Genomic DNA, 13,823 nt, shown 5'->3' with positions numbered 1-13,823 from the left:
TCTCACACACACACACACACACACACACACACACACACACGATCCATCTGCTTCATATTACATGTACTTGCAAAAAATGACACACCTGTCCCAAAGGTATTACATACACACACGCACATACCCAAACACACACACAAACGCACACGTCGACTTAACAGCTTTCTCACCTGGGTGGGACCAATATGGGATTTATGACACTCTGATTGCTTTGGACAACAGTTGGATTTTTTTCTTTGAATTGTTAAAAGAAAGATTTATCTCAACTCTTTAAATGTGAATTCTAAAATGCTACAACGCCGGCAATATTACAGCTCGCTGCACAGATCCATCTGTGACAATCTAACAACAACCTGTTTTTCCGTTAACCAATGAGAAGAATTTAAACCAATTGACAAAATATCAATATTTCAAAAAAGAGAAAAAAATACCCCCTGATTGGTTGACATGGCTGTTTGCAGGCGGCTATCAACTATTTTCAACATGGAAAAAATGGCTGAATAATCTTCTATTCAGTATTGGATTTATCTAACAAAGTATCCAAAAAGACATCGCAGTTTAAGGCTGTTTACAAAGCTTCTTAACAGAATTTGATCACACCGGAGCGCTAGCTGGTCTTTCACATGCAGCTTTCCAGAATATTAAAATTAGGGGTATCAAATGGGTCCATGAAAAGGCTGGTGTGGCTTCAGGTTTTGTTCCAACCAAGCAGGAGCCAACTTGATACAACAAATGAACTGAGTGAGGAACGTTCAGGTGATTTGAATGAGCTGAGTCAGGTGTGCACAATCCACATAAAAAGGTCTATTTTCACTACAGCTAAAAACAAATATATATGGGGAATTGTTCTCCTCTAAAATCAGTAAGGTCGGGTCTAATTGGTCATCAGTTGGCCCTAACTGTGTGATATAATAAATCGTAACCCGTTTCATGTTATGCAGGGTAGAGCCAGATTCTCCCTAATAAATTTACATTTAAAGATTTTATTCTATTGTTGGCTGACACATTTACATAATGAATGCTCACACAGTGTGGCAATGTTCCAAACACACAGAGAGGCATACTGAGCTCACACACACACACACACACACACACAGATGCAGTACATAAAAAATGCATGGCAAACCCTCTGAGTCTCTGTTCTCAGGAGCCCAGTAACCCCACCACCACCCTCACACACACCCACACACAGGTGTGCTGGGGGGAGGGTCTGTCTCCATCCCTGATCCACCAGCTGTCAGACTCCGCCCCTCCCAAGCCCCATTACTATGGCAACCCCATAAATAATGAAGGCTGCAGTGCATGCTGGGAGCCATCAGCACAGAATCCCATTACAGCCGACTTACATAATGTGAAACTCTCTGGTTTCCCTCAGTGAACCGCAACACTGTTTCGTCCTGACGTGTCTTTAGTGTGACAGATGATCTAATGAGCAGCGTGGCTGCAGAGCGACCAGCACTGTAGCCAGTGAACCCTAAAACTCACCGCTGCAAGAAATGACTGAGGACATGCTCATGTTTAATAAACACTCTCAGTATTCAGCAGTCAGTGATTAACTGGTTTGTGTTTTCATCTTATTTCAATGTCTCATCAAAGCTGTTAGTTGGCCTTGAAGATTTGGACAATTGAGCAGATGTCAGTTACATTAACAATGAACTGAATGGGAAGAAATATGAAGATCCCCAAAACACCATTTTTTTGCAGTGTTTTTGGAGATGCTCCACTTCATAGCTCACTTTAGGTTTAAGCAGATTCAAAAGAAGAAACTCTTGAATACATATAACATTAAAAACAAAGATTTCAACAGTTCAGAGACTACTTCATAAAATATATCCAACATTTTATTGTTGCACAAAAGCCATAGAATTACAGCAACTTCAGGGAGTTGAGCTGCAGTCTGTGTTACACCAGCCAAGCATACCTGTTAACGTCGTGTCCGGGTCGCTCCTCTCACAGAAGGGCAAAGAAGCAGCTTTAACCTGCAGCCTGCACACAAACACAGAGCACACACTGTTTATCACCTTGTCACTTAAATGAGCTCAATGTTACCTGGATTATTACACTTAATTGTGTCAGTGTAACAACTCAAGCTTTTTCCTAAACACTTTGAACCCCAGAACCTATGGGGGGATTGAAATTAAATATAAAATACTGGAATTCTGATGGTCCTCGAATGCATCATGTGTGATCCTGTAAGGAAAAAATACCAAAATCTAAGCTAAAAGTACTGCTATTTCAACAAAACCTCTTTATTCTACAAATAAATCTAATTTTGTTTAAATCTGTTATACTGCACCAGACATTTTGTGAGTTCTCCCAACTTCTAGCCAAGCTTGTGTTGTTTCCATAGAGCAGCAGGACTTTACGATGGAGTTATTTCATATTTATTTATTGAATTACCAGGAATGATGCTATATCAAAATTGACAGATAACAGATTTATTTGATCCTGAAAACAGACAGAAACCACAAACTCTTATGTGGTTGCCCTGATACACATCGTGCTTCCAACAGAGCCAGATGGCACAAAGCACAGATTTCCATTTATGAGCCAAATGCTATTTTGCACTTGAATATTTTTTAATTATCCTTTATACGTTTTATTAAGTTTTATTTGTTTTCACCACCAAACACATGCAGGACTGCAGACCCTTCAGAACGGCCCGCTGCAGGTGCTGAGGAGCTGCACAGTTTTCCCACCGTGTTGTTGACAGCATGTGTGGACTTTAAAAAATACATTCACATTATTGAGGACGGGGCTCTTTCTCCGTCTTTCTGCTTTTCTTGGCAGATGGAGTCCACATGCCATCAGACACAAAACAGTCTGCCATCTTATAAGTGAGGAGGAAGTTGTTTGTGTGTCAACAGCGTGTTGGTGTTGTTGGGGGCTGAACAGATGAAGGGAGTCAGGACAAACAGGAGGGCAGGAGGTGAGAGAAGCAGCCCTGCAGCTGTTCACACATTCACATCTTACTGCGAGAAAACACACACACACACACGCACACACGCACACACACACACACACACACACACAAACTGTAAAGCCAACAGCCATAAAGGTAATGCTAATGTAGCTCTAGATTATGGCTTAATAAGGTGTTGCTAAACTCTCATTAGCTCAGGCTAATGCGACATGTCGCCAGCTGTGTGTGCAGCTTTGGGTGTGAGTGTTATTTCACCTGCGTTGCTCACACACACACACACACACACACACACACACACACACACACACACACACAGATTAGACCAGACAGTTAGCACAGCGTTAGCCTTTGATAAGATTATACCACTCAGCTGCGTCGCTATTAGGGCTGCTTGATTATGGCATAAATCTAAACCACAGTAATTTTAATCAATTCTGAGATCATGACCGTTTAACATGATTTTATACAAGACTTTGGGTACATCGATAATTAAAAAAAATCTTTTTAACAGTAGATTCTCTTGAACTTTAAATACAATGCAATGTAAAAAAAAAAGAACAAATAAATGCAATAAAAAATATTTCATACAATTATGTATGATATAATAAATTACATACAATATGCATTTAAATAAATAAATAAATGCTCAACTTTATTTTAATCAAGTGCACTTCCACAAACTACTGAAAATGACATTTATTCAATATATAAAAACAATAAGTAAAAATAAATGAGTTTGGGCACCAAGGATGAGGCAAAACTGCACAGGCATAGAGAAATAAAAATATTGGAAGATAAAATTGTAATCTTACATTAAATCTGATTAATCTCCCAGCCATAATTTCCATCATTGGTAACAGACTGGTAAGGTTTAGCTCCAAATTAGCTTTGTCTGTTCAAGTCAAGGCTGAAGTATCAACAGCCACAACAACACGAAGATCAGTCTAACAACCCAACAAGTTGCTCTGTAAACCGGCTTTGTTACGCTGCTGTCTGTCTTTATCTGCGAGGTGAAACACACACACACACACACACTACTTGTGCTTGTAGTGTACTTGGCAGACAAATGTGAGAGTGTTTCATGGCTGCGAGCTTAATTATTCCAGCTGAGCCTGTCGATATCTGATGAATGCTGTTGGAGACGCACTAGGGTTGTCACAATACTAAAATATTCGATACTCGATACCATTTTCGATACCACCAGGATAGAAACAAAGACCCCAAAATTTAACAGAAATATTTTTATTAACAAGAAAAATGCAACATGTAAAAATGAACAGAACCACAGGTTAAATATTTATAATAAAAAACAGTTGCGCAAAAAGAAACTGCAACTATGAAAACAAGCTTCAGATACTCGATACTTTTGAAAATGAGTATTGTATCCGGATAAAACGTTTTAGTATCGATACTTTTTTTGAGTATCGATACTTTTGACAACCCTAAGACGCACACATGAAATTCTTTAAGGGTCTTATTGAAAATTCTTTTTTAATTTTTTAGGCGTCTTGCGGCGTCTGTAGCTTCTAGAGTAGAGTAATAAGCTTACATTTAGGAAGTGTGAACTAGAGCTGCAACAAAGGATGGTTTTCATTATTGATTAATTTGCAGAATGTTTTCTCCACAAACTGATTGGATGTTAAAATGTCAAAAAATGTATAAAATGATTGTGACAGTAATGTCTTATCTCTGGACCCGAAACTGTTTCAGGGCATTTTTTTTGCTCCGGTCACTGTGGCCTTGTTTTTCAATGTTACATACTGTATACGTCCTGCACCTCTCTCAACACAAGATTCACTTCTTTGCTAGTTTATTTTACAAAAAGTTCACCCCAGGTTTCACTGGCCTGTTGGTCTCAGTGGAGTCCTTGACGGCTTCACATTGTCGCTGAAGACTGCAGAATTTAATGCTTTTTACAGGATCTAGATCTGGATAAATGTTAAATAAGACCTATGAGGCCGATGCTGATTATCTCAAAGACTGACGGATTAATTGGCCTATCACTATATAAAATGTCAGAAGACTGTGCCCGACCCTGATTTTAAAAAAGTTGGGACGCTGTAAGAAGCGTTAAGTAAAACAGAATGCATCAGAGTGTAATAACTAGAGATTCCTAGTTTAAATATTAGATATCATGTTTTTAAATGAACGTAACAACCATCACTGTCCAACAGTCCAAAACCACAATATTCAATCGACCGTTCGATTATGAAAGATAAATTTCCTGTAGATCAACTTCTTACATTTTTTTGGTATCAGTATCATGGTTTATGGTTGTTTTTTTGTCATTTTTGACACAGATTACTGTAACAAGTCATTTTTAAAATGAAAGTGCATGTAGAGGGCAAGATGCTGTGCTCAACTGGCCATATTTAAAGTAGGAGAGTGTGTTGGCGAGGGAGGAGGGTGTTGTTCTTGTCTTTCTGTTAAACCGGAGGTGAGAACAGCATGAAACATCCCCGTGGGGAAGGGACAAGATGGGAGAGAGACTCTGGAAACAAATCTGACAAAATCATTCAAGCTTCAAAATGCGAGAAAGGATTTGACACAGGAAGAGCCTGAGAGAGTAATGATAGAAAAGGTGACACAGAATATACAATCTAACCATTTAAAACACAAAAATCCTTCCAGACGCAGCTGCATATTTTTTTATTTATGATAATTGTCGGTTTTTGTATGAGGGGTAAAAAGGTTAATCATGGTATTTGTTACGGATCGTTCATGAAAATCCATCTTCAGCACAAGACATGATCATACTCTGTTTTTTTTGGGGTCTATGAAAGTATATTATAATGATTATAATTTGTGATGCATTTATGTGTTCATCACTTTAATGTTGCAACTGATTGAGCTGGGATTAATTTTTATTTATTTTTATGTTACTTTACTGCTGGGTAGCTTAACCATTTATAATATCATACTTTATTTGTTGAGAATGTTCTTATAGCAGAGAGTAGAAAATATAGGTGGATCAGAGGCTTCCTCTGTTTGACAGCGAGAGAGATGAAGGGGTATTTATAGATAATAGTATTATTGTTGCTTCACTGGTTACGTCAGATAGAGTAGAGGAGAGGAGTGAAAACAGGATGAAGAAGTGAAGAAGAAGAGGATGAAAAGAGGCCATGCAGACATGTGGGTCATAGAGGAGAGAGAGGCCAAAGCAGAAAATGAGGTGAAAGAGAGGGAAAGGAGCGGGATGAAGAGGAGGAGGAGGAGGTGGAGGAGGAGAGGAGGGACAGATGATGAGGAGGAGAGAAAGGAAACATGGAGAGGAAGAAGGAAAGGGAAGATGACGAGGGGAGGATGGCAAAAGAAAAGGGATGACAAGGATGTGATGAGGAAGAACAAGAAAAAACTGATTCACAAAATAAGAAGCTATAACTTCTGCCTTCCTGTCTTTGAATATGTGGAAGTGTTCTGCAGTCACTCGCAGCTGATATCTGTAAATTGATATCATGATGTAATAGAATATCAGAATACACACACACACACACACACACACACACACACACACACACACTGTATGAACCCACTGACCGTTACAATGTGTTTGTGTTTTGAGCGAACACTGTTGAAAACACACACTCGTGTTAATCTCCCAGCAGACAACTCTATCCCACAACAGTATGTAACCATGTGATGATGTCACACACACACACACACACACACACACACACACACAGAGCATCTCTCTATCAATCCAAGGCTGCAGGGTGTGAATGCAATACTTCAACACTGAAAAACTCAGCACACACACACACACACAAGTATATATTTTTTTACTTTTTCTGTACATCTTGACTTTTTCACATGCAAACTGTGTTTAAGTTACTGAAAGTGGAGCTTTTGTAAAGCTCCCTCCAGAGTGAAGATGTTCAGAAACTCTTATAAGTTTTAAGCTTGTAAAGTCAGCACATGTGTGTGGTTATCTCTTTTGCGATTTTGCGAAATGGTGTATGTGGCCGAAATACTTCTGGTTCCACTCTGCAAACAGGAATTCTTCCATTTAGACATAAATGTACTCTTTCACAGAAATAGAGGTGTTACACTGAGTGATTGATGCGGCACCGGTACCTTTCCCGTAATCATTTTTTATTAGTCTTCTGATTGGCCATCATGGCTTTAGAGCAGAGACGCTCAAACTTCTAAATGCATATAGACATTGTGCTAACAAAAGTATCCGTCCTATAAGAAAGCTGAAAATACCTTTACTAGAAATAGTGTGAGTGTAATGCCAGCAGCTACCTCTGCTCCCACCAGCCTGGACTGCTGCTTCTCATCTGATATAAGTTCATCATGTAGCTCAACAGAGCAGGTTGTACTTTAAAAATACAGGAATTGAAAACAATATGATGCTTATAAAACCCAAACCATGTTTATAAACAAACTTTGAGGCTGATGCAGCTTCATTGATCTGTCTGTTCTCTGCTGACGAACAGGTGTGTCATTCAGGGAACTCAAACACCTGTAAAAACTTACTTGATTCCTATGGTCTATGTCTAGTACCATCAGGTTGAATGCACTTATTGTAAGTCGCTTTGGACAAAAGCGTCTGCTAAATGACATGTAATGTAATGTAAAAGCTCCCTGTCCGGTTTCTGCAGCCATGGCCGTGTTTCGCCACTAAGTGGCCACCGGGAAAGTCTCAGGACACACCCTCTCAAAAGTCCGCTCACTCCACTACAAGTTAGCCCCCAGAGGGATTTAGAGACTCCGGAGGTGACGTATGGTTTTTGCTGTCGCACAACGTCAGCAGCTGAAAGCAGCATGGCTAATTATGCACAGTCTCAACTGATCATAAACATAGTGACCGTGTCCGGTGCTTGTTGTAAACAAACAGAGATCGCTAAGTGAACACCTCCTGCAGCAGCAGCACATACACACTGTACTGCTAACTGTAGCTAACTGCCGCTAACAGCGGCTTCCGGCCTCCAGCTCGTTAAAGGCTCGTTCCAGTTGCTTTCTTGAAAATTAGTCCCTAAGGAGGTCTGAAAAGTTGCTAAATTTAGCAACAAAGTCGATAAGTTGAGAACACTGCTTCGCCGGCTTTTACAAATGGAGTGTGTTGTTGTCATGTGGAGTTCTACGTCACATCCCGCTTAGTGATCTATCCAATCAGTAACCAGGCTGTTTCAGGGGAGAAAAACAGCCCTGCTTTTCTACAGGGAAGAAAAAGATCCCGACAAAAGCCGTCTCCGGACTGCTCGTATTCAAATTAGGGGCGTTTCGGCAAGTGAGACCCGCCTTATTCCGGGTATTGCCCGGTGGTGGAAACATCCCTTATGTGAGCTACAGCGCAGCCCTCCATGTACACATGGAAGCTACACGGTGAGCTCGTAGACATTTTTAGATTGTTAATAGAGCTGGTGACTTCTTGCATGTTGAGGGAACCTGCAGTACAGCTGACAGTAAAGAGCTTCTGACTGCAGAAAACAAATCAAATTGCACTAATGGTCTCTTTGAATGGAGCCTGTAAAAGCTTCTTCCTCTCCTGACTCCCAAATGAAACTGAACTGAAGCTGATCCAGTCAAGTCGAATATTTCAATCCTGTCTCCAGGTCTGATCATCATAATTACACCAACAGTATTCATTCTATCTTTGTGATCCTGAACCACATTATTAAAAGCTTAGAGATGCGCCATCACCCCTCCTTTCATCTGCCTTCACATCAGTGCAGTGGATGAAATACTTAGAGAAGAAAGAAATCAATCCAAGATCACAGCTTTCATCTGGATTCAGCCTGTTTCATGGAGGGAAGAGGAGAGAGCATGCAGTCTGTGCTGTCTGGGTTCGTCTAGACGCCGTGCTCAGCAGCTCCCGCAGCCTTCCAGGCAGACAGACGATCCATTATTCAGCTGCTGGCAGTCTTCTGGCTGCTCCACAGCCAACATCACTATTTCTGTTGATTCTCTGTATGAGTGAGTGTCTACACGGCAAACAAAAATATTCCTATTCAGTAGTTTATTACTGATTGTATAAATCTGCCAGTAAATTGCAGAATTAAAGGAGATGTTGCTCATTTGTAAGGCTGAATAAAATTAACGAAATGATATGGAAATTCAGAACATTGTATCTTTGTGTGTGTCAGTCACTCATATTGTGGGTCAGCAGGTCAAAACAAACTGCCTTAACTTCAGTAACAGGTGACACACACACATGCACACACACCTCTTTCTCTTGAAAATCCAGGCTCAAAGCCGCAGGAGCCAAATGGGTTATTAACCCCTCCCAGCCCTCCTCTCTCCTTCAAGTTGTCGAGGTGTCAAAGCGACAACTGGGTGGCCTCATGCTTCACTAGGGGCCATAAAACACTTCTTTAGCCACTCCCAGGTCTCCATGGAACTACTGTGCCACCACTGCCCTTAAACCATAACCCAATCCACGGGTAGAACTCAATGTTGGACTATTGTGCGTTCAGAGATGGTCTTCTGCATAAATTGGATGGAACGAGTGGTTACTTGAGTTACTGTTAGCTTTCTTTAATCTCCAACCAGTCTAACCATTCTCCTCTGACCTCTCCTCTAAACCCTAGAGATGGTTGTTAGATCAGTAGTTTATGAAATACTCAGACATGCCATGTTCAAAGTCACTTAAATCACCTTTCTTCCCCATTCTGATGCTCGTTTTGAACTTCAGCAGCTCGTCTTCACCATGTCTACATGTCTAAATGCATTGAGATGCTGCCATGTGATTGACTGATTAAATTTTGCATTATTGATCAGTTGAACAGGTGTACCTAATAAAGTGGCCTATGAGTGTAAATTCAGCGCAACCTTTTCCTTTACAGCAGTGCTCAATGATGCAACCCAGAAGGCAGCTGTTGTTACAATGTTTCCATGTAAATCAGGATGTTGCAGTCCATAACTCATGTGAGTGGAGATCTGCAGCTGCAGTTCACCCACTTTGTTTGCCAAAAACTGCACACTGGCGAGGAAGATGCTGGGTACTGATAGCCAATAAGAATTAGCTTTAGCCGAGCGACTAGCCCTCCTGTCTTTCTCCATTTTTGGCTAAAGTCTAGATACCACACTTTAGTAAAACGGAACCCTTAACAAGACATTATAGAGACCTAAATGCTCCGTTTAACTTAGATGAACTGAAAATGAAGTGTTAAAGGATCAAAGTTCTAAGATGAAAACACACAGTGCATTTTATCTTCTATTTTACTCTAAATGGGACCATCATTAACTAAATGAACATCATGCTGTATTGAAGAAGACTTGATACTAGCGATTAAGACTACAAGTCATTATGATAATGTAGATCAAGTGAGAATAAGGGTCATTTTCTTATCATTTTCTTTACAATATGACTTCTTTTTGCAAACAGTGGAGTTGCCCCCTGCTGGCCATGAGAAAGAATGCAGGTTTCAGGCATTTTCACATTGGCTTCACTTGACACTTGGCTTCACACACACAGCTTTTCAGGAAAAGTGTGACCCAGATGAAGGGAAAACTTTTTATAGCATGGAGCAAAGGGCAACGTCAGCCCAGCTGAGCCTGAGAAAGGCTGTCGTGTTTTCACTGACAGAAACACAGAGAGAGACGAAGAAATTCTCACCAAAGACACTAAAAAGACCACAAAATCTACTGGCACATAAATGGACTCTCTGAACTGAACTCTCCAAGATCCAAATAAGTGCAGTGATTTTTGCTGAACCGCTTGGAAACAAGAGCCCCCATGCTTTTCATACAGATTACTGCGTATGAATCATAGAAAGTTTACAGCAAGTAATGATACATCAGATGATGTGAATCTGCAATAAAGAACAAAGAGGTCACTGTAAAGTTACTACTGAGTTCTGCAGACATGAAGCAAGCCTGATAAGAATACTGACAGTGTTGGAAGAAGTACTGAGATCTTTTAGTCAAGTAAAAGTAGCAATACAACAGAGTAGAAATACTCTCAAGATGCAGAATGTTGAATATATATTACTGGATTATTGTTATTGACGCATGTGTTCATTAATTCATTATTCATTGCAGCTGATTAAAGGTGTGTGTGTGTGTGTGTGTGTGTGTGTGTGGGTGGGTGGGTGGGGGGGGGGATTAAATAACTTTATATACTGCTGAGAAGCTTGCCAGTTTTATCTTAATCTAGAAGATTACATCATTTTTTGTTGATTAGATTATATATTAATCCCAATCTGCAAGATAACAAGTAGAGCCAGATAGATATATTGGTAACATATATTATCATTACATGTGCTGTTATGAATGCAGAAACTGTTGCTTGGTGCAATTTAGAAATGGTGTAAACTATTCATTTTTTCTTCTTCTTTTTTTTTTTTAAGTAGTCAGCAATTGACTGAAACTGAACAGTAATGATGTTTATTTAGCTATTTATTTTATTGCTATTTATTCTTTATTTTCTCAGTTATCATTTATAGAATTAGCTGACAATGTTATACCTTGTTTGTATATTGTATAATAATGCTAAATATTATTTTGAAAAGTTTTATGTTTGAGAAAGTAGCTCTCTGGGTACATTCAGTGTAAAGTCGTGCACAGTCCACAAAAAAAACGTCTATTTTCATTCAAGCTCAGAACATTACTATCGGCCACCAGATCGCTTATCGATGAATTAGATCAAATCATTATCGGCATCATGCTGGCTCTAATAACAAGTAACCAAAGATATCACATAATATAGTAAAGTACAAGTATACCTCCAAATTGTACTTAAAGCTGCTGCAATGAACTTTCATTTTCATTTAACTGCAGCAGGGTCTGACAGCCCCACTCAGTCCTGGTTCTGGTTCTGGTTCTTTTATACCTCCCTTCCCTCCAATACACACAGAAAAACGACATGGGACTCCAGCAGAGCTCAGCTCTAAGGCAGGATAGAGGTCTGTCCCCGCTGGTGCCTAAGCTGAAGGATGTTCTGCTAGAACCTGCGTGATTCTGTCTGATTGTGTTGGAAATTGGACCCACTGACAGCGGGAAACCCATAAAGAAAAACTACATAAAATAGCATAACATTCTCGCTGATAGTTTTGTTTGCTTATGTAGGTCACAAAGAGGTATCAATATTAAATTAAGAGTGAGTAATAACCAATTAAAAGTTACTTGTAGTTGCTTTAAGTACAGTCAGTACTTGAGCAATTGTACTTTCCACCACTGAATATTTAAAGAAGATTAAACAGCTAATTTACACTGAAATAGGATTAAACTTTCACTACAATGCTATTTAAGACATGTTACAACAGTTAAAAGCTCAGACAATAAACTTAACATCAGAATATGCAGGCTACAGTGAGAGGAGAGCAGTGCTTCCGTCTATTCTTGGCCCAGGCATGGACTTTCTGATGAATCATGTCAGAGGTATCCTTTGAGGTACATTTCAGAAGTGGAAAAAGGGGATTTCTTTCATCCATTCATTCATTCATCTGCCCTGCATATTTTAATTCAGAGGATGGAAATCATAGTATGCATGGATTACTTTAGAGCAGATGTGTACGTCAAACTACAGAATGATTAAAAGGGTTTTATAAATATGTTTCAATTCAAGAGAATAAGCCTATATAAAGAAAGTTAACAGGTAATCTGTGTCAGTGGTTGAGGTGAATTGTTGTTTATGGCTCTTGATTTTTTCTTCTTCCTTATTCTACTGTAAGTGTTGGTTGTTCAGTAACTGTCTGTATGTGACAGAACATGTATTTCTATAATTTATGTCATTTAGATAATGAGTAAGGGAAAATAGGTAGGTCCTACATATTTAAAAATAATAATAAAATACAAAAAATATATGTTTTGAGTAAGGGTAGGGCATATATTCTTTTTTTGTATGCACAGAGTTGAGGTTTGATTGTAAATTGGGGCTTTTTATATCGTGTTTTTTTTTTTTTTTACTGGACTTGTGCATTACCATTGGCATAAAGAATGAGAATGAAAATACTCTCCCTGTCGTGTTATCAGCTCGCCAGCAGAAACTCCCATGTTATCTCAGCCAGCTGGAAAACTGGGAGGAAACCGGTGTAATAAAAAAATAATCACACCATCCACCATCCGACTGTAATAACCTCGTCGTGGCAGACTTTATGTCCACTGTAGGAGGGCTGATGGGCCTGTGGTGTCCGGGCCGTTAATATAAGGGTGCAGATAAAGAATAAGGGAATAATAGTGGGGTCCGAGCCTACAGTAACCATTAACCCCTTCTTATTCACAGGCAAATGAGCCCCTAATTCAGCACCGCACCATGCCTGGCTGAGAATGGAGACGAACGGTTACATAGGAGGCTTAGAAATAAAGTCGTAAGGCTCACTCACCACTTGTCTGGTTGCAAATGTAAATCCCAGAATACTGAGTGATAATTTCCGACACCGGGACACAGCGTCTCACGTATCGGGAAAACTCTGCTCTCCTCTAGGCTCCGCTCCGCTCTGTCGCCCTCCTAGCTGTTTTTTTAACAGTAAACTTGCCGATCCCAGGCTATTGTTAGCAAGGCACAGAGAAAGTCCCACCCCCTTACACACTGCTCCGGTCACGTCATTGGTTGACTTCAGAATTAGCTACCGCTGATTGGCTGCTGCGCTCAAAGTCCGGAGCGGGTCGGTAGAGAGCGAGCGGTGGTGCGTTCAACTCCACTAAATAAAAGTCAGACATTCTAACTTTATCTAAGCCCTGGCTAAGAGTGACGCATTCAGGTGTAAGTCTGTCAGTGGTTCAAAAACTAATAAGAGGTAGGAATTCTAAATGAACTAGCGCATTTTCAAGCCTCACGGGCTTCACAACAGATAGAGAATAGCAGTTGTTGGCGAGGCCGGCTCTACGCAGGGGCAAGAGGGGGCAGACCCCCCTTAAATAAATGTCTTACCCCCTCAAATCAAAATTTTAGAAGTTGAGAAAGCACAAAGGTAATATATTCACAAAATTACTATACATTACAATTTGACAAAATTAT

At 39.9% G+C, this 13,823-nt stretch overlaps 1 protein-coding gene across 1 annotated transcript in view; it reads right to left on the bottom strand.

Moving 5' to 3' along the window:
• Positions 1-13,312, bottom strand: part of pak1 (p21 protein (Cdc42/Rac)-activated kinase 1) — a 47,292-nt gene extending 33,980 nt beyond the window's left edge. The window contains exons 1-2 of the mRNA XM_059331041.1: positions 13,189-13,312; positions 1,919-1,983 (exon numbers count right to left, since the gene is read on the bottom strand). The gene's annotated coding sequence lies outside the window, so the exon portion shown is untranslated. The remainder of the gene's footprint in view (positions 1-1,918; positions 1,984-13,188) is intronic.
• Positions 13,313-13,823: the final 511 nt, after the last annotated feature.

Source organism: Centropristis striata, chromosome 4, assembly GCF_030273125.1.
Source record: "Centropristis striata isolate RG_2023a ecotype Rhode Island chromosome 4, C.striata_1.0, whole genome shotgun sequence".
NCBI lineage: Eukaryota > Metazoa > Chordata > Actinopteri > Perciformes > Serranidae > Centropristis > Centropristis striata.
The sequence above is the reverse complement of the archived record's forward strand: the minus strand, read 5'-3'. Positions and strand labels throughout refer to the sequence as shown.